We start from the raw sequence: 12,906 nt of genomic DNA on the forward strand, positions 1-12,906 counted from the left end.
TAGCAAAATGCCTTGTGGTGAAGTGAAAGGAATATCACTGGTTGACCTTTTGGTTGAGACTTCTGTCCCAGAGTGCTGTATGTGTTAGTCAAAAGACAGTCACATGTTTCTTTTCCTCTTTTTCCTACTTTTACAGGACAGAAAATCTTGCAACCTCAGAATGATTAAAAACATTGTATTAAATGCATTGAAGGGGTTGTTTCTTGCATTATTAAATTATAACCAGAGAAAGCTGATTTTCACAAAAAGTTGAAAAGGTGGGAACGACAGACTGGAAGATGGGACAGAGCAGGTTATTAGCAGTCTCTCCTCACAAGCAGATGTCCTGAAAGTGTACAGAGGTGCTGGGCTGGAGTCAGCCGCGATGACTCCACAAACACTCCTTGCAACCCTAGCTTTGAGGCTTGATTTTGCAGCTAATGCTCTGGGTTCAGTGTTAAGTTTGGCCAAGGCCAACTGTGTCCACTGATCCTGAAGGCAGAGGCTTTACTTCTGCTGCTTGCAATAGATGAAATGTTTTGGTGAAACTTCCTATTTTCTTTTTTTCTTTTTTCTTTTCTTTTCCTTTTTTCCTTTTTTCCTCTTTTTTTTTTGTTGCCATTTCAGATCAGTGGCCACTCTTCAGTTCAGCCATGTACCTTCCTCTCTCCCTCTAAAAAAATAAAGGCATTGGGCATATGTATCTTCTATAATGAATTCAGGGAGGTGAAGGATATTGGCTCAGCTGAAGTTTTGTAATGCAATTTATGCTGTGACAGCCTCAAACTGCTCCAGTGTCTGTTTGGTATATTCTCTTTTTTTTTCTCAAAAATCGAAATCAGCACTGGGATGAACTCATGCATATGAAAGGTAGGTAACTAAGTGCCATCCTGGTTTCATGTCCAAGCTGTCTGTACAGGGATACATGTTTAATCAATGGCATTGTAGTGATTTCTAAGTAAGGTTTTGGAAGCCCATCTTTGGTCAGGGTTAATTGCAAGCTCCAGGTGGCTGCTATCACTCAGGCTATGCACATTTCATGTCCATTTCTGAAAAGAAACTTTTGCGTGTGGCCCTGTGGGTGAAGAATGTAGCCTGAGCTCACAGACAGGACTTGTTTAATCATGGCTCTAATTCACATTGGTGACAAAATCAAACCTGTTTTGAATAGAAATAGTAAGAGTTTTCAGACATAAAGTTTTGGAATTGGGAAAGGAATCGATATTATATATCTTAGGTGACCTAGGGCAGAGCTTGAAGACCAGAAATAAATGTTCAGTCTGCAAGTAGCTCATGGGCTCTAATGTGCTCAAATAAATTTGCTTAGACAAGCTATTTAAATAGCCTTTGCTTGACAACAAACAAACACTGCTGCCTGTTTGAAATAAAGAAATGTACTTGAATATCCCTGCTATATGTTTTACCACGAGATGTTCAGTAATAGATATTCTTTCTTCATTTTCACATTGTCTTCTTTATGAAAAATATATCCTCTGTGTGGTCACTTCAGACCAGAGACTATTCACATAATCTTCTAATCCTAGATGATATCTAGATTGTATTCTGAAAATATAATACAACAGCTAAAGTAGCTCATATGTTTTGTGAAAAATGGGAAAGAAATTAATTTTTCTCGCAAAGGCCTATATACAGCTGCTACTGATTTTTCAAAGGTTTGCTCTGAACTTGTTTGAATTGTTTTTTCAGACTGAACAGGAGAAAGACAGTAATAGGAAAGAAGTGACACTAATAATGCAACATTGGTTCTTTTCTTCTTTCTCCTTCGCCTCAATATGCAAAGTCTGATAGTTGCTGAAATATATTCAGTCCTGAAGGACAAGAACAGGGAGCTGGAAAAAAAACATGGGTGCTGACTGGCTGAATAGGAATATTGACAATGGTTGTGAATTTTCCAAACTGTTTCACATCTCAGAGTTTTCACATCCAAAGTGAAGACAATTTATTCATTGCATCATGGGTATTTCAATAGATCACTTCATTGATGAGTGGATATGCAATTAAGCTCATGCTAAAGCACTCATTAGTCTTAACACCAATAGGTCTTTAATTATGGGGATGGAACATGGCAATCAACTATATGAGTTAATCATTGAAAACTACCTGTCATTAATTCCTCACTGTTTGGGAGCTAAAGCTTACAGGTTGAAAACCTGCAGCCAAACTCAGCCAAAACTCTGAGTGGGGACAGCATGGACTTTGCCAGATAGGGTCAAGTGGGAATGAATGGATGTTGTGCCCGACTTAAGAAGTAAATGTATTTTGTCACATTTCAAACTTCCTTTTCACCTCAACATTGTACAAAATCCCATCACTCAGATGGGGCTACTGCAGGCAGTTTTTGCAGCACAGCCACTGAAATAGTCTGAAGCAACTTTAGACTGTAAATCTTCAGTGGATAGTAATTTCCATGGGCAACATATCCCTTCTGTATACCCAGTGGCATGCCTTCCTGTTTTTTTCCCCTCCACACTGAAGATCCCCTGTGCACAGGAGACCTCAGGTTTGGAAAAGCATTTCAACTTTCAGCTGCCCTGTTCTGTTCTGCAGGCTGAGGAAGTTGTCTGCTTCTAGCAAGGATGCTCCTGCTGCCTTAACTCCTGGGTCTTGTGAACAGAATGGCTGCTTGCTGCCCAGATGCTTGATTAATAAGTATGTAAGAACTTAGTACAAATTCAAGGGTTTGCTTCTGAAACAGCTAAGCTAAACATCACTCAGTATTGAAGTGGCTTTTCTTTGCCACATGATCCTCTCACTTCCTTTTGCATTTGAGGCACATTTCACTGTACAGTCCTGTCTGACAGCTTTGTCAGAATGTGAGCTGGTTTTGTGCCATAGGCAAATCCTTATGAAGAACAGGACTGGTAATTGAAATAAGTTGTTCCATTTAATTAAACCAGGTTTTGAATCCTAAATTGACAAGAATAAAAAGGCTCATGCAATTAAGGAAAAACAAAAACTAGGGTAAAACTGGTAAATTAGAACAGCAATAATTATCCTACAAGAGTGAAAAAAAAAAAAGAAACTACAAAACCTCTTTAAGCTTGGATTTTTTTTTCACCAACATTACTCACTGATGCTTTGTTCATTGCTGACATTATTTGAATTTGTATTCTGTAGTGCAAGCAGCTTTTGTGTAGTTTTGCTTATCTTGGTGCCATCTCAGCAGAACAGCAAACTTGGGGATAAATGATGCTCTGACATACAGCCACAGTCCTTGTAAGAAGGAAGGAACAGCTTTCTCTGAAAAAGGATAGAAGTCCAAAGAATCTAATTCCTGAGATAAGAAGCAATGTGCTGTTGTACGTGAGAGAGGTCAGCATTGTAAGGTGATGGCTGAACTGGCTCTGGCCCAGCAAGACTCTGGCACGTTTTGGGCTATCAACACTAGAAGAGTTCTGACATCAGCCTCATTGGTCCTCTGCTATGGGCTGAGCTGAGCTTACATGTGTTTTATAGTAAAGCAGACCATGGCAGGGAACCTGTTCTATTGTCTAAGTCACTACATCCCTTGTAGCTTTTACATTTTAGGACTTTATTTTCATGCCTTCTTTCACATAAAGTCAGCCCCACCACTTTCCTGAACAGCCTGTTGTGCTGGAGCTAGAACATCCCATCATATGAGAATTCAGCTCTTTTCTCCTCTGGTGCTACATGGGCTTTTTATTTTGCATGTGAGACTTGCTCAGGAGGTCAGGGTAATTCAGCCTGCGTTACTACACAAACCAAACCATGGCTTTAGGTTTTAAAACAGTTGTGTGACTTGACATGACTCTGGCTCAAAGCTGTGAGAGCTGCATTAATGCCTAAGTGGACATTCAACTTCAACCTTATGCATCCTTCATCTGGTTCCCATCAGCCACACCTCATCTTCTTCAAGGGGGCTGAGTGGTTATTGTCTCCACACCATGAATTTGTTACAGCACCAGCAGCCAAAACCAGGTTTCACACAAGAGAGGGCACAAAACCAAGACAGAAATACAAGGAAAAAGGAGCTAACATAGGGATGGAGGTGGTGCAAAGTGAGAAATCTAGATGAGGGTAGAAGCAGCAGCATGGATCTGAATCATGAAGAGGACTATAGAAGAGGACGGGAATGAAAGCAGAGAGGAGCTGATGACTGCTCTGCCTCAAAGTGAAGGATGAATCCTGAGCATGTACCTTGTTGTGGTCAGGGCTGTGCATAGCAAGCCTGTGGGCAGCCTAGCTCCTGACCACACCTGATCGTGGATCCTCCTTGGTGGCCTTGGTGACAATGTGACTGTTGCCCACCAAGAGACTGGAGGGCAGTGGAGAGAGCTAGCAGGGCTTCTTCCACAATTCAACCACTCTGAAGAGACTACCAAAATTAATTGCAGTTTTTCGTAACTCCAGCTGGACTGGAGTCATATTTATTATTTCCCAGCTCCTCAGAAGGCAGGGAAGCTGCTGAGAAAAACAATGTGAGGACATACAGTAGTATTGCTGCCGGATAAGGATAGCATGGTTACTCATTCCTTTCTCACTAACACAACACAGGGCCATAATTATCTGTTTTATGGAAACATGGCAGATGCTGTTGTTATTACATCAGTGAAACGTTTGGTTATTATTGTTTACATTGCAGGAACACCCGGAGGCCCAAAGGGTGTTGAAACACCTATTTGCTATGCACGGGACATAATTTTAGGAAGACCATTCCCACCTGGCAGAGTTGCTTCTGCACACACAAAGCTGATCATATTGCATTGGAGCAAAGAGAAAATGTGTGGTTTATCCAGAGCTGTAACTTGGGAAGTCCTTGACAGAGCTGTAAATTGCTCTAAGGACAGACTTGTTTGTTACTCAAGCAAGGTGGAGGCAGCAGATCTGATCAGCTGATGTTTCGGGTTTGAATCTATGAAGAAAATGTACATGCCCAGAACAAGCTACGTTAAATGGTGTGATGGAAGTGTCAGTTCCACTTGTAAAGAAAGGAAACTGATCATGGGAGACTTAAGGATTTTTGTTCCTTTCTTTGCTAATGATCCCTTTAATTACTTGCTGTAAGTCATCTAGAATGAAATTATCACCGTACTCATTTAAAGAAAAAAGGTTTTGTAATGCTGTGTAATATATATGGATTTAGGGCTCTGTGGATTATATCTGGCAATTTCAGGCATGTGAAGTTACTAATCCACACTTTGTCTATGGAAAATAAAAAGAAGCAGGGAGGCAGGCTGATGCCCTGGGGATGGCCAGGGAATTCCACACATGCCTGTCTTCTGCAACTCCAGTCCAGGGAATAAACATTAACATCAGTGTTGCAATAGTTACAGCCAGACCAAACGGACACACTTGCAGCAAAGCATAGGAGGTTTCATCAGATATTTCTCTATGTTTTCACCTCACAGTTATTTTTTTGACATTTCTGTTCTTTAAGTTTCCTGGTGTTTGAAGTATGTATTTGTCACATTTAATTCTGTTTTCCTGTAATAGCTTCATCCACAGAGGATTCTCCTGGAGAACAGCCCAGAGATTTTTCGTTTTCTTTGTATGCCTTTATTTATCCTGCATCTGCTATTACATCATTTATATGGGTTACATCCACATGATTTTAGCTTTAAAGTCAGACTTGCAATGCCATAGCCAGGCTGTCAAAATGACTAAGTCCTAAGGATTTTATTCAGACAGAATTTGCACTGAATTGTCAGGGATTGCTTCAATATGTTGAACATTGTAATATTTCTAGTAGGTTGGACAAAATAATATATGATCATAATATAATAACAACAGGGCATCAGTGAAAAATAATTTTAGAGACCAGTAAAGTGGCTTTCACTAGATCAGCGATGAATTCATAAGAAATCAAGGAATCTTGATCTGTGATTCAGTTGTAAACTCTTAACCACACTTTTTGTCCTATAATTATAATGTTTATTGTTAAATTTAACGTAATGATTTCTGTAACTCTTTTCCTTCATCTCAAGATAGATCCTGAAATCTTGTATCAAATGTTTAGTTGCTGTAAGTTTCCTCTTAATACTTCAGTTACCTTTTAAAGGTCACTGGGCTCCACCTGTTTGTACTTTTTCATTCTTTCTGTCCCTCTCCATCCATCGCCTGTGGCTTGGATAGCCCTCAATCCTATCTAGGACTCAGTGCTTGAGATCTGGCAGCCTTGTTTAGCAAAACACAAGAAAGAGGCAGAAGTATTATCCTAGATTTAGAGAACCCCTGTAACTTCTGTGGCATATCTGGAGATCCTACCACTGAATAGGAATTTCTTGAGGGCAAGGTCCTGCAGTGCCAACAGGTAACCAAGTCAGCTTCTGAAAACTGTTTTTTTTCTCCACCCTTCCTCTGTCTTTCTCCCTCTCCTCTTCCTCTTTCCGAATCTCTCCCTGAGTAGGAATTATTTGTGTAACTTAATTCGGCAAGTTTAGAGGAGATTAATGATACTCATACCCCACCCCTACACCCCAAAAGAGATTAAGCAGAATAAAGAAAATTACAGTTTTAATTTTTCTCACTCAGTCTCAGGCTATCTCCCTGTTTTTACATGTGATTAACCTACCAAACATTTCAATTTCTTTTTCAGCTCCACCCCACCCCCTGGCTTAACTGAAGTTATTAGTAGGGAAGTGTGAAGTTTGTCAGCGGCTGAGTTACATCAGTGTTACTGCCAGACTGTTCACAGTACTTTTATTCAAAAGTCACATTTCATAAAATAAATGAAGTGGCACATTGAGTGTATCTGAAAACAGATCCATGGGTAGGTTTTACAGGTAATGTGACTGTTGTGTGATGTCCTATTTTCCTAGTGAGTCCTCTGACCATGCAGTGGACACCATCATGTGCAGTGTCTGTCTTCTTTTAAAGGAGAGTGGTGACTGTCAGTGCTAAATGTGTGCAGCCCAGCATATTGGAGAGCAACACCCAGCAGGGCTTTGTCATGATTTAACCCCATCTGGCAACTAAGCACCACACAGCAACTCACTCACACCCCTCTGCCCCCTGCAGTGGAAGAGGGAGGGGAATGAAAAAAACAGCACAATTTGTGGGTTGAGATAAAGTCAGTGTGTTATCAATATTATTCTCATACTAAATCCGAAACATAGTGCTATATGAGCTACTAGGAGGAAAATTAACTCTACCCTGGATGAAAACAGAAAAGGCCTTGTAGGAAAAATGTCTGACTGATTGACCATGCTGTGAACAGGCTCTGGGCTGCCCAAGATGGGGAGGATCCCACCCATGTACAGACTTAGGAGGAGGTATCAGCTGGGCCTTTGGGATTACTGCTAAGGATCCCACCTCTGAATTCCTCCCCGTGTCTCCTTCCTGTAGCCTCAGTTAGTTATTGAACTTGGTCCTAGCAGGTTCCTGAGAAGATGCATCATTTGCAAAAGCAGTTGCAAATTACAGGAGATTAGAAAAGTTGTATGAACTATTCTGGGCAAGAGCATCACACAAATGGTGCGTGGACTGATGAAGAAACGAACATAGGCACTCTGGGTTAATTGTTCCTTTTTAATGTCCCTACACAAGAAAGTATTAGTGACAACATTTAAAGGGTCTGGCTAGGTCACAGATTTGGTGGAATAGCAAATCATATAAGATTTAAGGTCATTGGCACACCAGGTTATCCCTCCCCATGTCAATTAAAAGAAATAGCTGGATTTTGTCCTTAATATATCTCAGCATTATTTACTGTTAGGGGATTATGTGCTGTCAAATAATTTCTGGAAGACACTCATCGATTTACATAGAAGGGCTGAGGAGATCTCCAAATTGCAGATACCAGAAACAACATCTCTTTAAACACATATCCCACCATAGGCAAATCTCCCACTGCCCCAGTGGTGCAGTTTTAGTGTCTCCTTGGATAAATGAAAAGGAGAAAGGAGAATAACATAAAAAGGCAGAAGTACTTCGCCTCTTCCTGTCCTTTTTGGACAGTAATCATGAGATGATGGATTAGATAAGATTCAAAAGGAAAAGATGACTCTTGCCAGCAGTGTCACTGCTCTTGGGACATAGGCACATGATCCCTTGCAGCTAGATAACACTTCCCTGCTGGGCAGCGGACAAATTGCAGAGCTAAGTGCTGCAAAGAGCTTGTCTGTCTGGCACTGCAATTAGTTGTGTAATTGGTGGCTGTTTGCACAGTCACACTCTGTCCACTGCTCTCTGCATGCTCATTTGTTCATGAGAATCAGCAGGCAGAGTTATTTCCCATTACATGTTGTCTTTGCTATCTCTCTGACTCATATTTCTTCCGCTGTGTCTGCATCCACTGTATGACACTACAGCATCAAGGACAGTAATTTCCTTTGGTACAAGAGGAATCCACTCCAGCCAGCAGCCAGGCTGAGTTATCAGTCTGTAGGGCTTCGAATGGATAATAATCAAGTCTTCGAAGTCCAGGGCCCTCAGTTCTCAGACAGTAAGAATATTCTGACCCTAATTCAGATCGTCATTTCAGAGAGACACCTCTGATCATCTGAGTAAGAACAAGACTGTTACATCCATTTTATACCAGTATATAAAATACTCCATCAGTATATGAGTAAGTTACAGAAGTAGATTATTAAATGCATATGATTTCTATCGATACACAAAACTAGGACTTCGATGCTTAAAATTATGACCCATTTAAATACTTCAGTGATTTGGGGTCTAAGATTTTGGTGTCTATTATTTTGCAGAATGTGGAGCCAGGGATATGTTGGGGCCTCAGGTTTAAATGCTGTTCCATGTTAAAATACACAAACCCCACTTCTTAAAGGTTTGTGCTTATGATTCCTGCCACATTTATTGCTGATACACTATAATAAAAATAGCCCATGGTTTGTATTTAGGTGCTTCCATAAGAATCTGCCAGGCTGAATTTCTCTGCGGAAAGTTACTTTATTTGGCCACAATAGCCCTGTGAGGCACGTCTCTTGCTTTCCCAGCAATTATACTTTCATAGTTCTTAAGGAAATGAAAGACTTTAAATCCCCTTCTTATAGAACAGGACATAAAGAGACGTAATTTGAATATTGGCCTCAGTTTTCCTGGATAGGAACAGGAAAGTGTAACATGTTGTCTTTCAGCTGCAAGTGCTTTGTTGCCCTTGCTAATATTTTCATTCAACAGATCTTAAGGTATGGTGTAACCAGGAATAGAACATGCTGCCAGCGGATGATTAACTTTTTTGCACCATGTTAATAGCCAGGCAAACTGAAGCAGATGGCTGACACCAATGTTTCCTGACTGCTTGAAATCACAGAATCATAGAATGGTTTGGGTCAAAAATGACCTTAAAGATCACCTATTTCCAACCCCCTGACATGGGCAGAGACAACTTCCTCATGCTCTATCTCTCAGTCATGTCAGCATCTTCTTTATGAAAAATGAATATATTATTCACTTGAGGCACTTTACACAATAGTGGATAAACAATTCTATAGCTATAAAGGGTCATCTACACGAAAAAATGAAAGGTCATTTTAAAATGCAGATTGATATTAAGTGATACTAAAATCCCCCCATATCTATAGAGTTTATTCTTCATTTTGAAGATTTGGTGTCTTTGGGCACATCACTATGGTGCTCACAAAAATAAGTTGGAAATTCGCGGGCAGAGGATCCTGGAAAAATTCTTCTACGCTTAAAGTTTAGGAGAAAAAAATGTCCTGCAGTATCCCTGCTGAGTGTAATGGTTGCATGCTGCACAACTGAGAAGAGATTGGTGCTGACAGCCCAGAAGCAATGGCATGCAGGTACCTGCTCCAGATGCTCTTCTTTCATCCCCCTGAGTCTTATGTACAGTGTCATATTTATTGGAGTGGTCCTAAACGAGAGCAAACAACTGACAGAGCCAGCTGGATAAGTGCAGTGAAGACACTGGTGCACTCAAAGTTAAATTTGGAAAGATTAAGGTGAATGTTAGTCTTAGACCTGCCTGTTTCAAATAGGTTGAGCTTCTCTTCCTCCTGTTGAAGTTGGTCATGGAGTGGCTTTTGATGGCTTGGGTAAATTTGTGGCAAGAAGCCTCCTTGAGGTGCTTAGAGAAGGTCAGCTTTCAGGGCTTGGATATGCTGAGCTGATTTCTGATTAATGTAAATAAATGAGCTGGCACTGCTGTGGTTATAGAGAAGGAGCTTCGGATCCTGATTTTGTTTCCTGTGCTGACAGGGACTTTTTGGCTGCCTCAGCAGATGCCTGTGATACAGCCAACAAGGGAGGCTTCACAGCAAAAGGGTGCTGCTTCCCTGTCTCTGGGATCACCAAGTTTCAAATGGCTGATTGCCCCTAGTGCTATAGCTTTCATCCAGATCATTTGTCTCTGCAAGAGGTTTAATTTATTGGAATTAATTTCATACAGCTGCTGGAATACATCAAAGTGCAGCAAGAGGGAGCTGAGCAAACTCAGCCCCCATGGTGCCTGTCAGGAGGGAAGCTGCCATCTGTCTCCCTGACAAGCTGCATTAAGTTTTTTTGCCCAAGAAATCTGTGTGTTTTCTTTCAGTCTCAGATACCGTTCCTCAAAGACTCTCTCTTTAAGCAGTTATGTCCAACAACAGTGGACCCCGGAGTAATCACTGTCAGGAAAAGTACAGTAAAGTTGCAGCTCAGGTTTAAAGCCCACCTCTGCTGTAAGGTGGGAAGAAACCTTCTATAGGGGACAGCAGGTGGGATTATGCTGCAGCTTTAGAGGCTTCATACGCACTCATGTGGGCCAAGACACATTGAAGTTAGTTCTGCAGTGAACCTTATGCAGTCATTTTTTCTGGGACAAGGTGGTATATAACATTGCCTGATGGAAGAAAGACAATCTCCACCCATATTGCAGGAATGACAGCCACTCTGTCAGATACAAGGCAATGGAGAATCTCACTTCCATTGGTACCTTCACCTTGTTCTCTCAGCATTTGAGTATTTGTTGTGGACTTTATCTTTTTTGGTCGATCCAGAAATTAAAGTTGGGTTAGTTCTGCTCAAATCAGTGCAAGAATATGTAACTGCAGAGCTGGGCGCTGTGTGTGTACACTGAGTTCTCAGCTATACAGTGCCTTAAATCAGAAGGCCTAAACCTCTTCACACAGCGCTCAAATGATGTGGTCAGATGAACAGTTTGGAAACATGCAGTGGTCCTGCCTCTGAGCTGTGCTTTGTTGAGTGACAGCATCATATCACTAACTCACTGCAGGACAAAGTGTCTTTTCTTCACCTCTGCTGAAGGCTTTACTTGGAACCAGCAGCCTAAAAGGTGGAAAACATGAGTTGTTCAGCACTTGACTGTTGCAGCACAAGTGACTGCTTGGCCACATCACAATGATGTAGAAATGCATTTCTGTTGAGCAGAGCAATTTGCATGGATTGGTCATTAACTAGCACAATGTCATGGATGGAAATCCTATAGGCTTTAGACATTCTGGGGGGAGAGGGAAAGAATTGCCACTGATGCATTTGTGTGGAGCTCAGCACATGAATACACATAATGGGGAGCTCAGCACATAATGGGGACATCTAGATATCACTGCAATATAAATGATAAGGAACAGAAATGCAATGTCCTACTAAGATTAATAGTAATGAGGTGGAAGGAAAATTACTAATTCAATTATATGATAATAGTATTTTGTGAAATACAGGCATTATAGTTCAACAAATAAGTAGTCAGTTGTAAAACAGAATCATCAGGAATCAAATTGCTCATTCTAGGTTCTTTTTTACAGCAATTTCTGATCACTATTATGTGCACTGTGCTCCAGCCAGCTAGAGGAAGAGGTGACCACATCCTTAGACTGTGACAACACTTCTCCGTGTTCCTCTGGTTTCCTTGTTGAGATGCAAGCCCTTGATTGTGTGTTTTAAGGTGTATGGTTAGCACTGACATCAGAAAGAAGTTAGGAACGTATGTGTTTAGTTTTTCCCTTCAAACTGGAATCAAGAGCATAGGAGCATAGGAAGGGGAGGTAGCTTGGGTGCTTCTCGGTCCAATCATCTCCAGGATCATAATAGGTAATCCCCTCCTTAAACAATCAGGTCCTGTCTTGGGATTTTTATCTCTGTCATCCATATTTGGGGTTGTTTTAGGTTCCTGCTTCCTTAATGAGTAGAATCCTTCATCTGATTTCCAGCCTAAATCTATTCATAGGCAGATACTTCATAACCATTCTCTCTACTGCCAAGATATCCTTTTCATTAAATGAATCTCCTCCACTAGTGATTAACCTCCTCATGTATTTATACAGAGCAATCATATGATCTCTGCCTCTGTTTGGCCACACTTTTCTAGGTCCCTTGCTACTGTTAACTTTCAGTTACTAAATATGTGAAATAGTTGAAAGTCTTTTGGGGGAAGACATCACCCAACTCTCTAAGAGCCATGGGTACACCTGATGAACTGGGACATGAGAAGGAGTGTACAGCTCACATACCCATCTACTGAGCTTGCATGGGAACTCAAAAATGTGCCCCAGCCTTGGGATATGGGCTTGGAGATCAAAATCCATGTTTATCAGATGTCCGTGACTGGAAAGAAGCTTCCACCCACTGGAGGAATGAGGACTTCTGCAAAGCTCTCCCAGAGAAAGTAGATATCCTACTGGTTGTTCCCTTCCTGAAACTTCTGTTTACTTCATATCTGTAGGTTTGTATTTGTCACCAAGGTGTCTGTCTGAAGAAAGACATTCTTGTGCGGCATCCTGCCTTCCTGGGTCTGCATTCAATATGCCAAGACTTATTAAATGCATATTTCTTGGATGATGGCTTTTCCTGGATTCTGTGGTTGGCTGGTACATGCAGATAAGGTAATCACCACTGCCGTTGCAAGGAAAAACAAAACTGCTACAAAGCAGAAGACTGGAAATCTGCTTCCTATTCTTGCTCATTTTTGTTAGTACAGTGGCTGATTCACTTTCTGCTGGCTGCCTTTTGAGACAGCTCAGTGCTGGA

The 12,906-nt window shown here is 41.1% G+C and overlaps 1 long non-coding RNA gene across 1 annotated transcript in view; it reads left to right on the forward strand.

The window, feature by feature from the left end:
- Nucleotides 1-12,906, forward strand: part of LOC138718640 (uncharacterized) — a 44,029-nt gene that overhangs the window by 8,866 nt on the left and 22,257 nt on the right. Inside the window, exon 2 of the long non-coding RNA XR_011337132.1 lies at nt 2,548-2,649. This is a non-coding gene — a long non-coding RNA (uncharacterized lncRNA). The remainder of the gene's footprint in view (nt 1-2,547; nt 2,650-12,906) is intronic.

This window comes from Phaenicophaeus curvirostris, chromosome 3 (genome assembly GCF_032191515.1).
Source record: "Phaenicophaeus curvirostris isolate KB17595 chromosome 3, BPBGC_Pcur_1.0, whole genome shotgun sequence".
Lineage (NCBI taxonomy): Eukaryota > Metazoa > Chordata > Aves > Cuculiformes > Cuculidae > Phaenicophaeus > Phaenicophaeus curvirostris.